The 20,998-nt window shown below is 37.7% G+C and overlaps 1 protein-coding gene across 16 annotated transcripts in view; it reads left to right on the top strand.

The window, feature by feature from the left end:
• Nucleotides 1-20,998, top strand: part of PTPRD (protein tyrosine phosphatase receptor type D) — a 530,039-nt gene that overhangs the window by 495,791 nt on the left and 13,250 nt on the right. The window lies entirely within an intron of this gene.

A 20,998-nucleotide genomic window follows, 5' to 3' on the forward strand; every position in this document is an offset into this window, starting at 1 on the left:
TATGGTATATAGCTAAGCAGGTAAAAAGGATGACCTACATGAAATGGGGCATGATTAACTGCGGCTCTTTCATTCTAATGATAAAGGCTAAAGAGCTACTTGTTCAAATTCTTTTTGGTATTTGAAAGGCAAGGATTATGAGAATTATGATTATTACAAGAAAGTATTTTCTCTCTATTCTTTTTTTTCAGTTTGGGTTGGTTTTGAGCATTGCATCATCTTTTTTTTTTTTTTTTTAAATTGGAACCATATTTCTGTTTGTGATACATCTGTGTGTCTTAGGAGCCAGCATCCTTTCTGAAATGGAGGGTATATCTATCACTTAACCATCACCGCTTACAAGTATCAACCCAAACGTAGAGGCTTAAAACTACCACAGCCTGTTATTTCTTACTATTCTGTGGGTCCACATAGGGCTGGGTAGGGGTTGTCTGCTGGTATCTCCTGAGCTCTCCTTTGCAGTCAGCTAGAAGCGCTGAGAAAACGGGGCCTCTCTGTCCCCACAGCCGTTCATCCTGGTCTGCTGGTCTCAGGATTCTGGGAATCAAAGGAGAAGCTTCTGAGGCCTTTTGAGGCCAAGGCTTGGAAGTCACATATCATCCCTTCCACCACATTCTTTTGCTCAGAGCAAGGCAGGGTCCAGCTTAGATTCAAGGAGTGGCCCTTGTTTCTTGATGAAACAAGACTCTACTTCTTGATGAGAGAAGTAGTGAATAATGTGTGACCTCATTTATTCCACCACTGAGTTGCATGTTGCTGAACATTATTTACTTGACTGATGGAGCTCTTCTCTCTCCTCTTACCTCTCATCAGCTTGGCTAAGTCCACTGTGGATTTCCCTCCTGAGGCTGGATGAGATGAGCAAAGCTCCCCCCAAGTCTACCCCAAAATACAGAGGGTTTTTTTTTTTTAATATATGAAATAGTTGGTTTTTTTTAGCTTGTGTGGTGGGAGAAACTCATACTCTTTACTCCCATTGCATCCTGTCTCAGAAATATTTCCTTTGTATCTTCCTGTAATTTAGGATTTATTAGGGTTTTAATAGACTTCTTCTTAAACTCAAAAACTAAGGGAGCATGATTTACTCACAGTGAATCATAGACCTGGAAAGGACACTTCAAGCCTCCCAGACACTCTCCCTCCATTTCTCTCTCTGCATCCTCTCCTCTCTATCCCTTCCCACCCCCTTCCCTTCCCTCACCACTCCTCTTTAATTTCAGAGATAGGAAAATAAAATGAGGACCAGGAAAGTTGACAACTTTCCCATAGACTCTTGCTGGACTCAAGTCTACTGACTGCTGGTCCAATATGTTTCCCAGTGCATTATACTCCTTTTAATTGTGTTCAAATTAGTTTGATTAAGGAGTCCCTAACATTTTCTAGCTAAATTAGGAAAATAATCACCTGTATAATGGCAGGAGGCGCTATGGTTGGAACCAAGATGATCAGAGCAGATAACTTTGATGCATAAGAGCCAATTAAGTATCACGATCTTTACGATTATGACTGATTGACAAAAGGGCTAGTGCATAGCTGGGGAGTACCCTGAATGTGCTGGGCACCCAGGTGGTCAGTAAGGCCAGGGCAGCAGAAAATGGTAGAGCAAGGCCAAGAGAGAGCAGGAGAGAATGTCAGAGAGAAACTCATCCTGCTTTCCAGTGATGCCTGGAGCCGTGATGGTAGAAATCACTTCAGGCCACTAAAAATGACTTTACATGCTGTCTTGGCAGCCCTGCTCTGGTTCGCAGTGGCTGCTTTGTGTATGTGCTGCTCCCGTTGGAGCTCTAGCCTGGCTGTGCCGTGGCAGTAGTGTGAGCTTTTATAGTGGCCATATGCCTGGGAGGCTCATCATCTACAATTTCCTCATTCCAGGCTCCAGCCAAGTACCGCAGATGCTATTGTTACCTCTTCTATTGAATCAAAGTAGGAAGCAAAGAGAGAGAGAAATTTGTCAATATTGTTTTTTTGCTGGAACCGAAATAAAAACTGTGTGTGGTATATTGTCCGATAGGAGCCCATGTGCCAAATCCCCATTTTGTGTAACACACTTACATAAGATAGGAATCTGCCCTTATGTTTCTTAACATAATGTAAATGACCTTCTTCCTTCTACTGTAGATGTGTTACAATTATAGCCATTCAGACTTCTCAACTTGGATCTGTGCTGTTTATTGCACTTGCAAACCCTTTGCCTCGGACCATGCCATCTGCTGGGATCACTTGTGTTTCCTTCACACACTCACAGGGTTTGCTTTGTGCCTGAAATCTAACTGTGCAAAACTCTGAAATCTTTCATATAAATAAACAAATGTTTAGCAAGTATTTTTAAACCCTTTACTTGACAAGTAGCATTAGCAAGGTACATTTGCATTTCTAAAGTAAGTACAGCTGCTGAGAGAATTTCTTGCTGCAGAAACGTGTGAAGTGACACCAAAATCAGAAGAGAATCCCTTTTGAAATAAAAGCCTGCATGGATAAATGATCTCTGTGCTGAAGACAAACTACATGATAATAAATTAAGCTAACAAAAAGGTTCTTTTTGGACATAGGACATACCTGGTTGGGGGTAGGAGGATAGTCTTAAGACTCTATGTCACTGGACACCCACCCCATACTATCCTATCAAAACTTTCTTTCAGCCCAAATATGAAACTGATGAGCCTACAAAGCCCCTGTTATCTCCTCTATATTTCTCACTGCTGTGCTCTCATCAGCCTGGTTAGGTACAATATGCATTTCCTTCACGGAACGGGATAAGAAGAACAACTCCCCCCAAATGTAACCCAAAATACAGGTTCTTTTGTCACTCTATGAAATAAGTAAGAAAGCAGACAAAAAGGCCATTTAATTTCTTACAGAACTGCTACCTGATTTTTTGCCATTGTCTCCTGGCTTTTTATTTTCTGATTTGTTTTTTCCTCTTGAATCCATAACTACCCCCAGATTTGTATACAAGAGATGTGGGTTGGAGTGCCTTTTTCTATCTGTAATTTTTGACCTCACTGCTGTGGTCTCTGTCCATAAAGAACAGGACAAAGTGGGCAGAGCCCCCTCTTGCTACTGAGATAGGGCTGTTACTGAGATTTGGCCTACCTGTTGCCTGAAGACAGATTATTTGAGGATGCTAGGATTTTGATTACACTATCCTTTAAGTTCAGGTTGAATACTGTAAATGAATATAGAATGTAGATATACAAAAGATGCAACCTCAGTAGGTCACAACGGTAAGCCTCTAAATTTTATCAAGAGCCAGCGTTGTCAGATTTTAATGTGGACAAAAGAGGACCATAAATCATCTCAAAATATGAGGCATGTTTCATACACGTGCTAGAACCCCAGTAAAAGTCAAACTCTTCCTAAAGTAGTTCATACATAGTAGGGAATTTAAAAGTGCAAAGTAATAAATGAATCTTAATACTTTCCTGGATCTTAATGCTTTCCTTGTAAGTGTGTGTTATTAAGAAAAACCAGAATTCTATGACTTTCACCACATATTTAGCTTTCAGGCTAAGAAATGGAAATTGCATACATAGAAAATTAAGAGATATTCTACTGCCCTAAAACTATGAGAGCTTGTACAAATCACTTACCTGAGTTTCTATTTCTCAAGGAAAGTAGAGTACAATCTGGTCATTTGCTAAAGGCATCTTCTCTACAAGGGAAAACTGCATAAAATTTGGTAGATTAAATGCTTATTTACTCACGGTGATGATGATGATGGTGATGGTGATGGTTAGGAATTTCGTGGTTTTATAGAAAGCGTAATAAGCAATTTTCTCTGACTACCTTCAAATTCAGTCCCAACTTGGGTTCACAGGTGATCAGTCATTCTAGAGAAAAACAAATTCCATATGATCTCTCTTATATGTGGAAATCAAAAATGAAAACAAAAACAAAACACTGCAAGCTCACAGATACAGGGAACAGATTGGTGATTGCCAGAAGGGGGGTGGAAGTTGGGGAAATGGATGAAGGGGGTCAAAAGGTTAAAAATACAAATAAAAATTTTAAAGCCTTACTTTGTCAACCTACACCCAGCTCCAATTCTAATCAATTGGGCAGAGAGCCTTTCTAAGTCTGGACTTTTGCTCACCACTTACATTTGATGATGTTGCAAACCACAGAAATCCTTTATAACCTATGGTTAACATTTCATCCCCCCTTTGTGTGTCTGGAAATGATTGACCTGGCTTCAGACTATTTTCTCTGATGTATTACAGCCTGAAATTCACTTGTTGTCTTGGTTCAATTAAACTCAAACTTATTGGTTTGTAGGGTACAATAGTAAAGCCACAAGCTTAGCAAAACCTTTTCAGAATTCAGGAAGAAACTCTGTGAATGTAGTCCAGTTACAAGAGTTACAAGAGTCCAGTACATTATGTATGCCTTTGTTGTTGTGTTTATATTTCCTAAAGGCTTAGGAATAAACACATTTCTAAAAATCTGAGATAATAATTCTGCATGGATGTCTTTTTTAGAATGAATCTTTGTGGCATACATAAGGTACAAAGGTACAACAATTCCTAAGGTGGTCATCATACCTTTTGCTGGATTCTCAGCCTATGTTTCCATATGGATAATTTTATCAAGTAGCACTTCTGGAATTATCACTTAGTTCCACGTGTCTTTTTAAAGCTGCATCACATCACAGTTTGGCTATGACATAAAAACTTAGGTCGAATTTTAGCTATTAGAACTAGGTTAATGGTTATAAACAACTTCTTTGTTATTTCTTACCCTTAGGGACCCTACATTTGAAAAAAATCTTTGTATCAGGGGGATTAAAAAGAGGCCATTTTTCCTACTCTTTTTTTAGTTTGGACATTTCCAACATACCCACGAGTAGAGAGAATGTATAATGAACCCCCAAGCACCTATCACCCAGCTTCAGTTATCAACATTTCAGGCAGTGTTTATTAAATGGCAGTTCATTTTCTGTTTTTCAAAAGAAACTCATTACATAACTGCTATTCAACATTTGAGGTTTTAATAACCTGAGCAGCCTTATCTCAGGCAAATGTTCAAATTCCATGGACATATTTAATGTAAAAGGCACTCATTACCACTTTCTCAGCTCAAGGTTAAGTACTCCTGGACTATATCTCTTATGCTACTATAATCTGTTACCCACACTGCTTTTCTAAGTCTAAGGTCATATGGCATCAAGTTTTAAAATGATTCCAGACTATGGATACCACGTCCCTCTAGGAAGAGCTTGTTCCCAAAACTGTCCTTAGTAAATTTTGGCTTACAGACTTTTTTTTTTTTAATTCAGCACTTTTATTTTGAAAATAAATGTTATTGTTTTAAGGCTCAGTCCATCCTAAGCCCTACCATTGTTATTTAACATCCATGCTTCATACTCCCCTGACTAAAGCTGACTTCTTTTGATCTGTGAAAGTAGAGCTGGATTCAGAAATGATTAGCTACCTGATTTAGAAAAAAGAAAACAGAAGAGAAATAGAAATAGCAGTTTTACAAATCCGAATTTGACCAGTTCCCAAACAGTTATTGGCATACGTAATCTGACACATGATTTTCATACCCAATCTGGGTTCTACAAGAAGTATAAACAGAGTCTATGGAAACAGAATTACGGTTTGAACATGAGAAGGCCAGTCACCCAGAAAATTCAGGATACCCCATCAATGTATATGCACTTTAAACCCTGAGTTGTTACTGGATGTTATGTGGAAGACATTTCCTATAGTCAAATAAGTATGGGTTAAACTAAGTTAAATTGTTTTACAACAGAGTTTCTCAGCCCTACAAAATATCATTTCCATTGTGAATTTCCAAGAGGGAATTTCTGAAACCTATTTAAACATGGAACTCTTCCCCCCCCACCTTGAATTTTCTCAAAGTACTCTAGGAAGTGCTATCATATGAGATAACTTGCCTCACGGTGATAAAACAGGACCATGAACTACTAAGAGTAATTGTCTAGTAAATCAGTAAATAAAATGTATAGATAAATATAATCAATAAATATTTATTAAAACTAAACTGTGCAGAGCTTCAAGCTATTGAGTATGGAGAGGAAACAGTGTGGCATCTTCCTCAAAGAGCTTATAATAACCTATATGGAAGATACCTAAAACAATCAAGGCCGTTCAGAAGAAACCTTGATGTATGTATCCAGTTAAGACTTGGTCATTTAGAGAAAGCTTCATTAAGGCAAAGAAGCCTAAGAAAGTACGTATTCAGTTAATATTAACTTCAAATCTATAATTGTATATTATATTAATTCATTAGTTTTTAAATTTAAGACTAATAATTTTGAGTATGACATATGGTTAGTACATTTAGTGTATTTAATATAGACAAAGAACTTAATGGCTTTGCAGCAACTTAAGTATTAGAATCCTTCTAGATTTTTATAAATTATTTTCCATTTATTTACAGTTATCTTACCAGTGCCTAACACAACTGTATTTTTGAGGGAGTAATGGATCACTTGAAAGTCTTCCCAAAGCATTTAACTTAGCTTTCACAGAAACAACTCTTATTTTGTAATCATATCTCATTAGTTTATTTAATATGTTCTTAATTAAATTATTTAACTAAAATAACTGATTATTTTGGAATAAACACCATGGCATCACAAGAGAACATAGGTATCCTAGAGGATAGCCTCCTAGCCTAGAGCAGACCTGGTGCAGTGAGCAACAGACTGGGGCTTTTTGGAGGAAAGGGAAATTTGGGTGGATTGGTTGGTAAATGGAGATCAGGTAAGAAAATGCATACAGATATCTGTATGCACATATTCATATGAATTCATCTATATGCACATATTAAGAAACAAATGATGGAACAAACAATAATCGCTACTTGAGGTAAGGGAAGTAATTTGCATTTCTAACAAATTTCCAGATGATGCTTATGCTGCTGACCGAGGGGCTGCACTTTGAGAACCACCGGATTAGATCACCTCTAACGTCCCTTCCAAGTCTCAAATCTGATTCAGTTGTATATGACTTTTTTTTCCCTCAGAGGATAGAAATCAGAAATAAAATGGAATATTAGTTTCATAAATTCACTAGTGTAAGTCTTTAATGTAAACCATGTAGGGGCAGGAAGGTTGCATAGCTCCTCTGCCATTAGGCTAAATGAATTGAAATATTCAACTCTAGGTCCTTAATTCATAGGAAAAGGAAGTAAGGAAATTAACATTTATCAAGAATTTGTTAGCTAAAAGACATTTTGCTAACAATAGCCTTATAGGAACCTTAAGGAAGGGGTTTACATTTTACAGATGAGGAAACTGAGGGAGGATAAATAAATGAAATATCATACATCTTGCAGTTGGAAAAGCCAGATTTTTAATCTGTAAAATTCACGCTCTTTCCATTTGCTAAACTGACTCCTCATAAAACAAGCATATCACATCAGACTACTTTCCCTGTCACGCTTATGTGAAAATAAAATAGTTTTTTCAATTCGGCCAATACTTATTATGTTTAAATTATTCCAGTAAAAAGTGAACCTTCAGGAAAAAAATTGGCTTTTTAAATGTGGTGAGTATGTAATTCCATGGGCAAAAACTGAATTTCTTCCCCAGACTGTAACATCCAAATCTTAGAGATATGAGATGAGAAATGGTGTATACGAGTTCACCATTGCATCCCTCTCCTCTGAGCTATGCCCACATGAAACAGACACTCAGCAGATATTTGACGGATACGTGAACACTGAGCGAAAATGTCAGTATCCAAAGCGATACCACGGGCCAAGCCTTACAACAATGCGAAATGGTATAATCTGTGTTGTGTAGGTAAAAAAAGAATAATAAAGCGTAGTCGCGGTATTCTTAAATGCCAAATAAAATGGTTTCCATTGTTACTTGGTTGGGAGAGAGGCTGGGAGTAGGCTATGGATCAGATTTTTGTGGGTCTCCAGCCCCGTAGGTTACTTTACATTCATTATGTAAGGCTTTGTACATGTTGAGTCTGGGGCTTGCATTCTAATTAGCATTATGTCTGGTGTTCATGGAGATGTATGCTGCATCCCGGAGAATTATCAGGGTAATCAGCATCCCATTCCCAATATCTTCCTCCCTATATGAGGTAGATTAAGTCTGCAAAGAGAAGCATTTAGTACCCCCAGAAAGGGAAGCACCATATAGTGTCCCTGATGTTAAGAAAAAGTTCATTTTCTCTGAATGGGTTCCTTGCTAAGGAACAGTTTGCTCAGCCCTGATCACCACATTCCCTCTGTCTCCAAAACAGACAGGAAATAAAACGAGGTATTGCTCTTCTCAGAGGCACTATATTTGCTGCTTATATGGTCTCTAGTGAATCCAGCCCTTGGTTTACCCCTCTTCAGGGGATTGAGTCCACTAAGGAAAGTAGCTTGGGGTCCCCAGGTTGGCCTAGACTCCATGAGCGAGGCTGCTGAGGCATCTGATACAATGAACATTGCCAAGCTGTTCACGTACCTCTTGGGGAGCTGCTAAAATGAGGCACTGCCTTTGAAGAGAATCTCCCAGAGGAAATAGCTCTGACTTCAACAAACCTGTATTCCTCTTCTGGTAAAGTTAAGGAAAGCAGCTTGTCCAGAGCAGTGATTGGAGAGCAAAAGATTTGGTGTGTCCCCAGAAACTCTCCCCTCCAGAGAAAGGATTATCTGCACAGCAAAGTGATCTCACAGCATGTTTGATTCCTCCTGACTGGTGCTGGTTATGGCAGGCTTCTCAGATTCTGTCTATATAGTTTGGTATATAGATATCCTTGAGCTAATCCTTCAGTAGACTAAGTGCCCTGTCGGTTACTCAAATGTAGTAATTTATAAGTTTCTTTAATAAATTTTCAGATGCTGCCACTCACCATCCCTATATTTGAATGCTTATGAATATTTCCACATAATTATATTTAATACTGTAAACTGTAAATGCTGTAATTTCCTTTGACCTATGTTGCAGTTAGAGATATTACTTGATCAGTGCTCTCAATGATTTATTTGATGCACACGTATTTAGTTAATTGGTTATTTTTTTTTTCCTGCCTGTGTTTATGTATAATATACTCTATAAGGGAAAAGAAATCAGTCTGCTCACAGCTGAGTCTGGTAAAAGAGCAATTAGGTTCTATCAGAACAAACAGCTGTCAATAATGAGTTCTGAATTAAAATTACTAGCAAAGAAAGGAATCTAGACATCTGCAGGAAATGTGAAAATATTTTTATAACCAAATAGCTGAGGTCTGGACAGGGGTATCACTGAGTTTTCTCAGCTGTACCTGCAGTGTATTTTGAAATATTCCCAGACTGAAAGAACACTAAAATTCACTGCATAAAGTAAGCTGCATATTTTTTTTTTAAATGTTGGCTGCCTTTGAACAGTGTGTATTTTGATTTCATGTAATCAGCATGAACACTTTCTGTTTCAAACTATTTTGCTGTGCCCCCGGTCATAAAAGGAAGCTTAAAAATAGTTCTGTTATCTTTGTATTGTGTCTTTCCAATCAGGGTTCTATTGCTTGGATATTTTTCTTTCTGTCTTTGGAAAAAATACTTTTGGGTCTATTACATGGTATCTGATTTGTTCGTATTGGGGTTGTTTCCTGCAAAGAAAACTTGCAAGGTGGGCTTTTGGCATCTGAGGTTTATTACAAGATAATTCCATACATTTTCAGGTATCTGGAGATAGTAAAGTATTTGGCCTTTAAAAAAAAAAGCAAATCATACATTTTTGAAAGCAGACTTTGTGCTCTCCCCTTTGCATTTAAGTTTTAAGTCAGTTAGGTTAAAAAAAAACCTATATAAGAATGAAAGATCAAAATTTTTTTTAAATTTATATATATGAACACACATATACGCACACATGCATAGATAATTAGGAGTATATTTGATACATCTTTTGGCCCTCAATTACTTATAAAAATATTAGAAGAGGAGTGCCTCTACAGCCTTGTTACCCAAAGTACAGCCCATGAACCAGCACATCAGCATCACTGTGGAGCTTGTTGGAAATGCACAATCTTGAGTTCCTCTCCAGACTTACTGAACTGGAATCTCTGGGGCAGAGCACAGGAATCTATGTTTTAATACTGCCTAGGTATGTGTACAGATCACTTGGATAGACATATAATGCATAAATGCCTAGTGATACGTCACATGGTGATGGATACATAGAAGAGGAATCTCTCATTTTGAATTTATTGAATTGAATTATATTACCTTTCATCTCTTTGGTGTCACAGTCTTGTGACTGTTTTCCATCTTCTACTGTTACCCTGCATGGGAGGCAAAGCCTCTCCTTTCTACTCCTATCCTCAAACGTGACAATTATGGCATTCTAAATACACTTAATACCAGTTTTCACTAATTAAGTAGTCATCATGTATGAATACTACACTTACTGAAAGTCATCCATCTATCTGAAACAGATAGAGCTGACATCAGTATAAGTAGTTCATACACAGGTACATGAAGATCTATCTTGACAATGCTTCAAAAGCCACTTAATTCCTTTCTCTTTGGGTAGTTGAATAGCATGGGAGAGCTAATGTTTCATTAATAAAGGACAGTTATAGGCACAGCTTAGACCCTTTTTGGACCAACATTGTTGCAGCCTAAATTGATAGAATCATGGACCTTGGGTCCGTCTGGGGAGCTCTAAGGAAAACTGTCGTCTTGTTTTCAATAAAATTCCATTGCTAGAAGCATGAGTCTGGGAAAGAGGAGACAGGGACCCAAGTCTTAGCTCTGCTAATAACAGTCACATGATCTTGGTCAAATTCCTAACCCTGCCTGGGTCTCAGTTTCCTCCTTCAAAAAATCTAAGTAGGCTGAGGAGTTAGATAAGGCAGTGAGCAGTACTGATGCATTAATTCAGAAACCTGTGAGTTTAAGAAGCCAGATCAGGCCTCTGGAAACACCAACACAAAGGCCTGCTGAAGGTCTGCAGGGTGATACAAATAAGTGAAGCAGACCCTGATATTCGGTAAATTATATTGAGACTGAGATTCTCACTGCCTTAAAAAACCTTGTGTGAATCAAACAAAAGGACTAAATAAAACAGAGCTACCAATTTATAACCCCTGATAAGAGCCTTGAAAACCATTGGACCATTTATGTTTATATGAAGATAATCGCATTTTAAAAAAGCAAAAACACAAAACCAAAACCCCCCAAATCTTGTCCGTGTGGGAAAACACAGATATACTTTGCAAAACAATCGAAATAAAGTTGCTAAAGTTTGAATATTTTCCAAATACCTTTCAGTAGCTCTTCTGTTTGACTCTCCTTTAACCTGAGTCAAGAGTAACAGCATTTATGTTGCTAATGGTGAGCCTGCTGTGTGATCTGAACAGGTTGGAAACATCATAATCTACATGATTGGTACTTTCTTTGCGTTGAGCAGCACACAACCTGTGCGGTTTTATTTGGCAGACCTGGTTAATGGTTGTATCCACTCTCAAAATGTGGATAATTTTGTGTCATTCTAAACAAAATTTAGAATATGGTTGGAACTGATGTAGCCATTTACAAAGAAAATTTCAGTGAAAAAGATATAGTTCCTCATAATTCCATAGCATTACTCAATTGACCTCATTCAGATTCAAGTCAACTACCAATTATAAGAACCACCTGAGTCTGTTTTATCTCTGCCTAATGGCCTCCTCTATCCATCTGTAAAATAAAACCTGCTATGGCATATTCAGGTGTTCTTTATATAAACATATTAGCCTTCTACTTTATCTTGAGCATCACATTTTAAGAATAATAAGGAATGTGTTTGGCAGATAACGTTGGGACAGAGCCAAGATTATACAGAAAAGCCTTTGGAGGATTTTTGAGTCAATATATTTGGGGGAAAAAGTCAGATTAGACCCATGTGGATTTTGGTTTTTATAGGCGTAATTCATTTTAAGAAATCCCCCTTCACCCATCTGGAAAAATAAAATGCCCTGAGGGAATATGATGGGTACTGACCTCTCAATATTATAGACTAGGATCCTTGTCAGGTCAGTTGTTCTATGCTTAGTCTCTGCTTCTTCTCTGCCGATGAAGTGTGAACTTTTGATCATCAGAGGATGCCACCTAAGAGTGTAATGCACTTTTTCTTTCTAGAGTGATCAATGTCCTGGGTGGTCTCATCCTAACTTTTGCTTATTTTAACTCTGTACTAAGAATTCTCCTCTCTGTGCTGAAGCACAGCACCTGATGGCACGATCAAGTCCAGGCTGCTAGGGCTGCCCACATCACCCTGACTTCTCCTGAGAATCCATCTCTGGGCAGTATTCCCAAGCTAGAGTGAACGAGGTTCCATCTTCTCTCTCTACTTCTTTGGATTCTCAACTGTTCACTGATCTTTCATATTTTTATAATAGTAATTGTTTATCCACTGTTTTATATTTCTTTTTAATTCCATTATTACTGATTATATTGTCCTTGCTAAAAAAAAAAAAAAATCATACATTTCATCTAAAGTGAAAGGCCTCCTTACCATCTCCATCACCAATTCCATTCTCCACCAAGAGGTAACTATTGGTATAATTTGTGTATCTTTGCAGATCGAGTTCCATGAATCAACAGGTATGCATATAAAAATATTCAATATATAACTGAATTGTGTGGAATTGTAAAAAATGTAAGTGTTATCATGATGTATATATTGCTTTGCAACATATTTAGAAATCTTTTTTTTTCTTGGTCAATACGTGGATTTACCTCATTCTTTTAACTGCCCATAGTATTCTCAGTATTTATATACTGTAGTTTATTTAACTATTTCCTTAGTTATAATAATTTGCTATTTCAAATAATGCTGCAATGAAAATCACTTTCTAAAACTCTCTGTGCATATGTATACATATACCTCCATGAAAGATTTCTAGAAGTGTGTGTCAAAGCATGTGTGCATTTTAAATTTTAACAAACACTGCAAAATTGCCCTCGCAAACAACTACTTAATAGCATGGATATATTCTACTGCATTTCAATGACAGTTTGTCCAAAGATATCTTTTTAGTTTTTATTTTAAAATAATATATAAAAGTGAATTAGGCAGATGAATATTTATATCCAAGAAATCTGTATAATTTCTCTGGTCATTCTAAAGAGATGCCAGAGGATGTAATACTAAAATACTTATGGGTCTGTTTTTTGTAGAGAGCCCTAAATATTTTAGAGATGCCCAGTATAGCTGTATATTAAGTTAAATGTTAATTTTTGTCAAAAAAAAAGAAGAGTTTCAAAACAGCAGTCATATCAGGATCACATCACAGTTTTATCAGGATAGTCATCTGATTAATCTTATAAACCTCAGTCATAAAACTCAATCCATTCTATTAGATTCCTTTTTTAATAGTCTTGCAGTTCATAAATGCCATTCTTTTTATAGCTGAACTATAATATCCAATCAAAGCATGAGCTGATATATGTATGAAATGCTCACCATGATTTTGGGTCCATATTGTACTATCTTTGCACCCAACTAAATGATCTGTACAATCTTCTAATTCTATTGTCTTTCTTTGCCATATCATTGAAGTATCAGTAAAGGGTCAGCATTAAAACTCCACCAGATTAATCAGAAAAGCCAACTTTTAAGCACATACCCAGAATGATTTTAGTACAAAATAGCCCCCTCGTGCCTCTTAATGTTTTCCTTTTGCACATTACTACCGTATCGCATCACGGGACATTAAGCATATTTCAACTCCTGGGACTAACTCAATCATGTTTTTAGAAATTGAAAACAAATGTTGTAACTGGATGAATGATAATAGTGAAGTAATAACAATTTCCTAGTAGGCGTATTTGTTTAATGGATTGCCTAGTTTTTCAGCTTGTAAACATTGGAATGTCTATCACTCACTGAAACCTTTTTTATTTAAGGCAAAAGTTTGTCAATAATTTGGTTTACGTTAGTGGAATTATTGTCCTCACCCGAAGGTAACTTACAGAGTTGGTTTTACTCCAAGGGTAACAGAGACCAACCTAATCCTAGACTCGATTTAAAAGTGCTGTCCTCCTCCCTTCTTGCTGGAATTTTCTGTAACATAATAAATGTCCCGAATTGTGCTGGCCTCAGCCTGAAGCACAGGGTTATGCACTCTTCTTTTTTTCCCCAAAGATATTTAGAAAAATCTGTCTTTGTGCTTGGCAAGTACTCCGACAGAAGACAGATAAAAATAAGGGTGGTTTATCAGTTTTGCTGTTCTTATCATGTTTCACGTTGAAGGCTGTTGAAATGATGAAAAACAAACAGCACTAAATAGGGTTCCATCATTATCGCCGCTATGGGGAGCTAAGTTTTTCAGGATCAAAGAAAAATGCATTTGCTTTTAGAACTACAATTCTTCATTTTGAGAGGTGCACTGCACTCAGATACTGATGGGTGAAAAACAGAGCAAATTGGAGAAGGAAGTAAAATATGTGCTGCTGCGGGAACTTGGAAATTCAAACAGAAGTAGGCTGGCATTCTTTTAAAAGCTCTGAATGTTCAACGTTCAATTTCTTAAGAAAAATGTGGGTCCTGAGGTTTGTTATTTATGAGCAACTGGAGTAAAACATAAGCACAGGTTGCTTCCATCTCATCAAGTTATAAGAACTCCCTTTATCTTTATAAACATGTATCAAAGGAATACTCCCACGCAGGGGCCTTTGGGGGAATGTTCCTGTATATGTCATTGATCCAGGAGAAGACAATATTTTTTATTTATTTATTTATTTATGGCTGTGTTGGGTCTTCGTTTGACAATATTTTTTAACTTACGTTTTTAAAAAATTTGCAACTCAAGTTGAGCACCTTTGAGTTCCCTGGCATGGAAATTGCCAGGGGAAACTGTCAAACGCAATAGAGACAAGGAAGCTGTTGTTCCTCCCCTGAAGGAGAGTATCAACTGGCATAAAGATAATAACCAGAAAACAAAAATAAGGTATGGCAGTTGCCAATAAAGTGGTATAAATTGTCATAAGGATCCAAAGAGAAATAAACCAAGGGTAAAGTCTTGATCAAGGATGCAGCGTGTGAGTTGAGTCTTGAAGGAAGGTAGATATCAACATGTGGACACAATAAGGACAAAGAGCCTGCATAAGCAAAAGCCCAGAGGTGGGGAAGCTTAAAATATGTTTAATTTTCCTGGTTCTGAGGGAGAGCTGTGACTCTTGTAGTAAAAGTATTGTTATTACCTGAGAGCCATGCAGATTTAATGATGGGACCAGTGCTTAATACACATCCAGATGAAATTATTGAACCTCTAAATTAATGAAAAAAACCCACAAGCACTTGGGGTAAAATTGCTACTAAAAGACAAAAAATAAGGCTGGCCTATGACTTCTTCAAAATACAAAGGAAGACCGTGGAGCAATATATTTAGAGTTTGAGGAGATAATATTGGAGCCCAATAATCCTGCACATAGCCAAGTTGCTGGCCCTATGTAAAGGCAAATAAAGAACTTCTCAGATATATAAGACATCAGAAATAATACTACCCACACATATTTTATATGAAGCACTATTCAAAGACGTATTCTAGCAAACCAATAAATGTAACAAAATAAAGAACTCAAGAATAGATGAGCCATGTCATAAAGGTAAACTATGAACAAGTAAAACAGAATTATTTTAAACAATTGCTGTTAATAGAGTTATAGATGTAATAAAAATTTTAAACAATCCTTAAAATGGAAAATAGATGTGTAGAACATGCCCTTTTTCCCTCACTGCCTTCCAGCCGCCCTGGCTTTCTTTTAATTACTCCGATATACTAAGCTATTTTCCATTCCAGGGCCTCTTCTTGGGATATTCTTTCTCCTCAAAAGCTTTCCCACGCATCTTCACTCAGCAAACCATGCCTTGTCCTTTAGGTATTGTATTAGTTCGCTAGGGCTGCCATAACAAAGTACCACAGACTGAGTGCCTTAAATAATATAACTTTGTTTTTTCACAGTTCAGGAGGCCGGAAGTACAAGACTCAGGTGCCATCAGGGTTGGTTTCTGGTGAGACCTCTCTTCTTGGCTTAATTTACCATGGTCGCCTTCTAACTGTGTCCTCACACAGCCTTTCCTGCATACTTGTGCACAGAGAGAGAGATCTCTGGAGTCTCTTATATTCTTACGAGGTCACCAGCCCTACTGGATTAGGGACCCACCATTATGACCTCATTTAACCTGAATTACCTCCCTAAAGACCCTATTTTTGAACAGTCACAGTGGGGGTTAGAGCTTCAACATATGAATTTTGAAGAAAGACAATCCAGTTCCTAACAGATATCGATTTAAATGACACTTCCTCAAAGGTGCTCTTCCAGGATTCTACACATTTACCTCACAACAGTTGCTGAGATTTATAATTATATATTTATTCATATGATTATTAATATCAAATTCCCCCACTACACTGCCATCTCCATGAGGCGAGGATGATGTTTGTTTTGTTCACCACTTCCCTGATATCTTAGCACACGATAGGCACTCAGTAAATATTTGTGGGATAATAGCCTGCAGAATCTTAGGAAAGAGTATAGTATAGCAAATGAGGATGGAAGAACAAAGTAATGAGCATCTCCTGTCTGTCCCTGGGTGGTGGTAGGAATAGATGAATTAGGATTGTCTGTGTGCTGGTAATATGTAACCACCAGCTTGGGGTGGCAGGGGTTGGAGGTAGGGAATACTATTTGTCAATTACCTTGGTGTAAGCACTCCCACAGTGGCTGATTCCAGGCTACAAATGTGACATCACTGAATCCAAAAGCTGGGGAGAGATACTCAGTAGCATACCATTATATAATATTTTCACCTGAAGGGCATAAATGTAAAATAATTAAGAAGCAATGTATTTTGAGCGTTACCTTTATTTTTAATATAATTATTTAAGCAGGATTTCTGAGAATTTAACAATTGACTTTTGCCAGCTCTGGCACACCACTGATGGATAGTTGAATAAAATTGTAGAAATTGAATGCGTAGAAATGTATAATTTGTTATTGTGCAGGGCAAAAGGCAAAAACAATGCAAGCTGATCCTTACATTTTAGACCCGAACGACAAGGAGGAGAGTGAGAGTGGGAAGAGCACATCTGAGCAGAGAAGATGTTGATTATTCTTGGTATATGTTTGTTTCTAGAAAAACCTGAGAGCAGTTTGAAATATAGGTCTCCCTTATGCTCAAAGAAAGGTCTATTACTTTAGGAATCATTTGTTTGAAGATTATTGCTGAACCAGGAAGGAGAATGAGAGAATGGAGGACAGAACTTTGGGGATATTATCTCCATTTGGGGGGCTGGCAGAAATATGTGAATTAGAGAAAGAGATTCAGATGGAAGAATCCAGAGAAGCAGGAGGATAATCAGCACAGGAATCAAATAGAAAAAAAACATTACACACTGAGGCACAGTCTAAAGAGCTGCCAGTAGATTTCTGAAGATGACATTTAGAGTTGATCTTTGATTTTGGTTTCCAACGTGATAGAAATTCTACCCTGTCCTAGAGTCAATGGAACCATTACGTGAGTCACAGATCTTTCTGGCTAATTTCATATGCAACAGGTTTCAGGTTATTTTGTATTTGAGACCATTATAAAATCTCCTCCCTTCCTACCATCAACCCAAAGGGGAATATCTGATGTTCATCATAATCCCTCAATCAGTGTCACAGAAACCAAGGAAGAAAGGCTTTTCAAGGAACTTTCATTAGGGATAGTTAAACACTACTAAAGGAATGTTATAGAGGGATGGGTCACAAGAAAGTTTCCATATTTGGCAACTGTTGCTTACCCAGATGGCAGAAAGACATGTGAAGTAATGGTGATGCCCTGAAATGTGGTGCTAAAGTTTAGCATCTCAGAACCTGCATTTGAGTCCCTATTTGGCCATTTACCATTAGCTATATGACTTCAGGGAAGTTCCCGAATGTTGTGAATCATTAAAGGGGAAAGGAAACCGACAGACATTTGCTGAATACCTCCAGGACGCCGAGCCCTGTGGTGAGAAGGCGTTTCACTGCCAACTCATTTACCTTGAGAATATGTGTGGAAGCAGATACTTCCTCAAATGTAAGGTATTGTTATTGGAAATATGGGGAAGAAAGGAAGAAAAGCTTGAGGGGGTACATTAAAGCAAGATTTTGAAAGCCTGATCTCAAATGATCCTGTGGTGATTCTATCAAAAATGTCCTGGCATTAACATTTCCTATTTCTTGTTGTCAGAAATTCTAGAGGTAGAATTTTTAGATGGAGTTTGTACCTACAAAGCGACTGCATCTTTCTTTATGTTTGCAAAACACTCTGTATGTTTAATTCAGCCTTAAAACTTACTAGATAATTAACGAGTTAATTATCACTATCATGATTTAAGAACAACAGAAAAACGAGAGGTTAAGTGACTGTCTCAGGGACACCCAGCCACTGGTATCTGGAAAAAGTATTTTGAACCTCATGGTCTTGCTTCAAGCTAAGAGACACCTCTAACATTTAAAACCCCCAAGAACTCTTCATCATAGAAAAGAGGTAACATGTAAGTTCCAGGGGACACTTTCTTCCCTCTCTTCCATATGAACAGCAAGATTGGGCTGTTAACAATATTTTGTGTTTGGAGCAGGGAAAAATAAGTTTTGCACAAGTCATAGCCTCTGTTCTTTGTTTCTTTTCTTCCCACAATTCATGAGGTAGACACAGGCACATGTTTGATATTTTTCCTTCCTCATTTTTTTTGGAAAAAAAAATGAATTATTATCACCATGAAGAGGTTGATATTGTTAGGGTCTGGAGTTATCCCTACCAATTTTGCAAGATTCTGTAGTATCTTTTTGCCAGAATATAGAACCATGCATCATCCAGACATTTGGAATGGCCCCCGATGCATATTTGGAGAAAATATTCCTGCCATTGTCTAGATTTGACTTGATACATAGTGTTCAGTTATATGGCTTACAGTGTGTCTTCCACTAGGTAGAAATGCATGAAATTGTATCTAGATGGAAGTAATGCACAATTAGAAAGACAACACAGAAAAAGGAAAAAGGTTTACTTAGTCTTAGAACACACCAAATGTGGAGGCCGCCTCCGTCTTCCAGGCTAATTCTTACCTAGTTTCTTTATTTGCAATGTGACGGCTTATCAGGAGACCAAGATGTGGAAACCGCTCAAAGCATTTTCCTGTCTCCCTCTTCCCTATCAGACACTTTGTGGAGTCTTCAGATATTCTCCGCATAGTTCTGAACCTTTATCAAATGTAGGATTTCTTTCACTGACTGAGGGATCCTGTTACCAAATCTGGATAGGATGCTTATTATACAAGGCCTCTCATGCCAATCACTAATTCATTCACTTTTTCACAAACATTATTGCACACTGACTGCACGCTTGGTGCAGGGCACAGAAAACAGAAAATGCAGTTCCTGCTCTCAAGATATGCTCATTATTTGCAGACAATGGCCCTACCAGACTAACTAATAATACGATGTGACTGGGACAGAGGGTGATTATAATCCTGCTGGGGGTATAGGGGAGGGAGAAGGTGGGGAGTGTAAGGGAAAACTTGCCATCTTACAGATTTCTTTGGTAAAACTAACTAAAGAAAATGGGGCTTCGTGGATCTCAGTGCATCAGGTTTCTAATTGTTTTGTGCTAGGAAATGTGCTGTCATCTCTCAGACTCTTTGTCCCAGAAGGCTTTTGCATTACACGTCAATGTCATGTCACTTTGTGGTTTAAACCCTGAATGGAGTCTTAGAGTCAGTATCCAGAGGCTCTCTGACTAGATACTGACAGTTTTTACATCTGACAAGACAAAAAAAGGAAACAATTTTTAAATAGTGGTTATATCCTATTTCCGCAGAAACTAGTATCTGAACCTCAGGGCTCCTATGTGGAGGCTGGGTTTGATCTATGCTGCTCAGTAGTTACATAAAGGTAATATTTGTTACAAAATGCTCACTTACCACCTACAGCCACTTGGCAGTTGAATCAGGTACCCTAGTGCTCATTAAACTCATTTATATGAAGTTTTGGTACATCCCTTGCACTGGTGCTTCACTAGGCCTATGAAAATTTTACGTGCAGCTCCCAGAGCCATTCTATTTCTTTTGCTATTTCAGTCTCCTCAGTTCCCCATCCTTCTGTCCTTTAAAACTTGGTTCAAATGCCGCATCATCCACAAACCAACACACCTTTTTTGTTCTTGTGTTATAAATATTTATGTAAAGTATTATCTCCGTTGATAATCTGAGCTCTAGGTAGGATCTAAGTCACCTTCAATGTTGTAACCCCTATGTTACTTAGCAAAGTACGTCACTGCTCATTGAATGAAGAGATGGATGTATCAGTGCACAGGTGGACTAATAAATGAGCACATAGAAATACAGATGACGGGGAACACTGGCATATAGTGAATGAAGGAGGCTGTCTGTTGCTTGGTGTCTAAGGTGCTGATATATACCTATTCCTGTTGATTACATGTTTCCCAGCCAGGTAAACATCCATGATCAGAAGGAGAAAAACATTTGGATTCAGCCATATGTGACACAAAAGTGGACTCAGCCTAAAGGGTTTGATAAAATTAGAGACAATAAAAGGCTTACCTTGGATTTAAGAACACAGATGTGTTATTTTGTTAGTATTCCTTCCCACACTCGAGGAAATTCCAATGTTCCATCCACCTGACTCTGTAATCCAGTTCAGTGAATTAGGTTGTCTCCTTGGCGGCAGAACTTGTCACTGTGCTTTGTTGATCTCTCACCTCCTCGTCTTTGAATCAGTTCCCACCAACTGGAGAACAACCCATAAGACCATATAAGTAATGGAGTTTTAAAAAATGCCTCAGAGCTTCTTCAGTAATAAAGACTGAGGCTTTTATTTTCCCACACAGAATACTTGAATTTCACCTGAAATTTCAAAATACATTCAACTCTGGAAGAAAAAGGAGTAAAAGCAAGAAGTACACCCACACTCTCTAGTGATTGCTTCTTATTAAGAATTTCTTTCCATTGAGAATACACTGCACTATTTTGAGTATGCAGCAACATTTTAATATTTTAATTATATACTTCCCACT

Source organism: Balaenoptera acutorostrata, chromosome 6 (genome assembly GCF_949987535.1).
Source record: "Balaenoptera acutorostrata chromosome 6, mBalAcu1.1, whole genome shotgun sequence".
NCBI classification, from domain to species: domain Eukaryota; kingdom Metazoa; phylum Chordata; class Mammalia; order Artiodactyla; family Balaenopteridae; genus Balaenoptera; species Balaenoptera acutorostrata.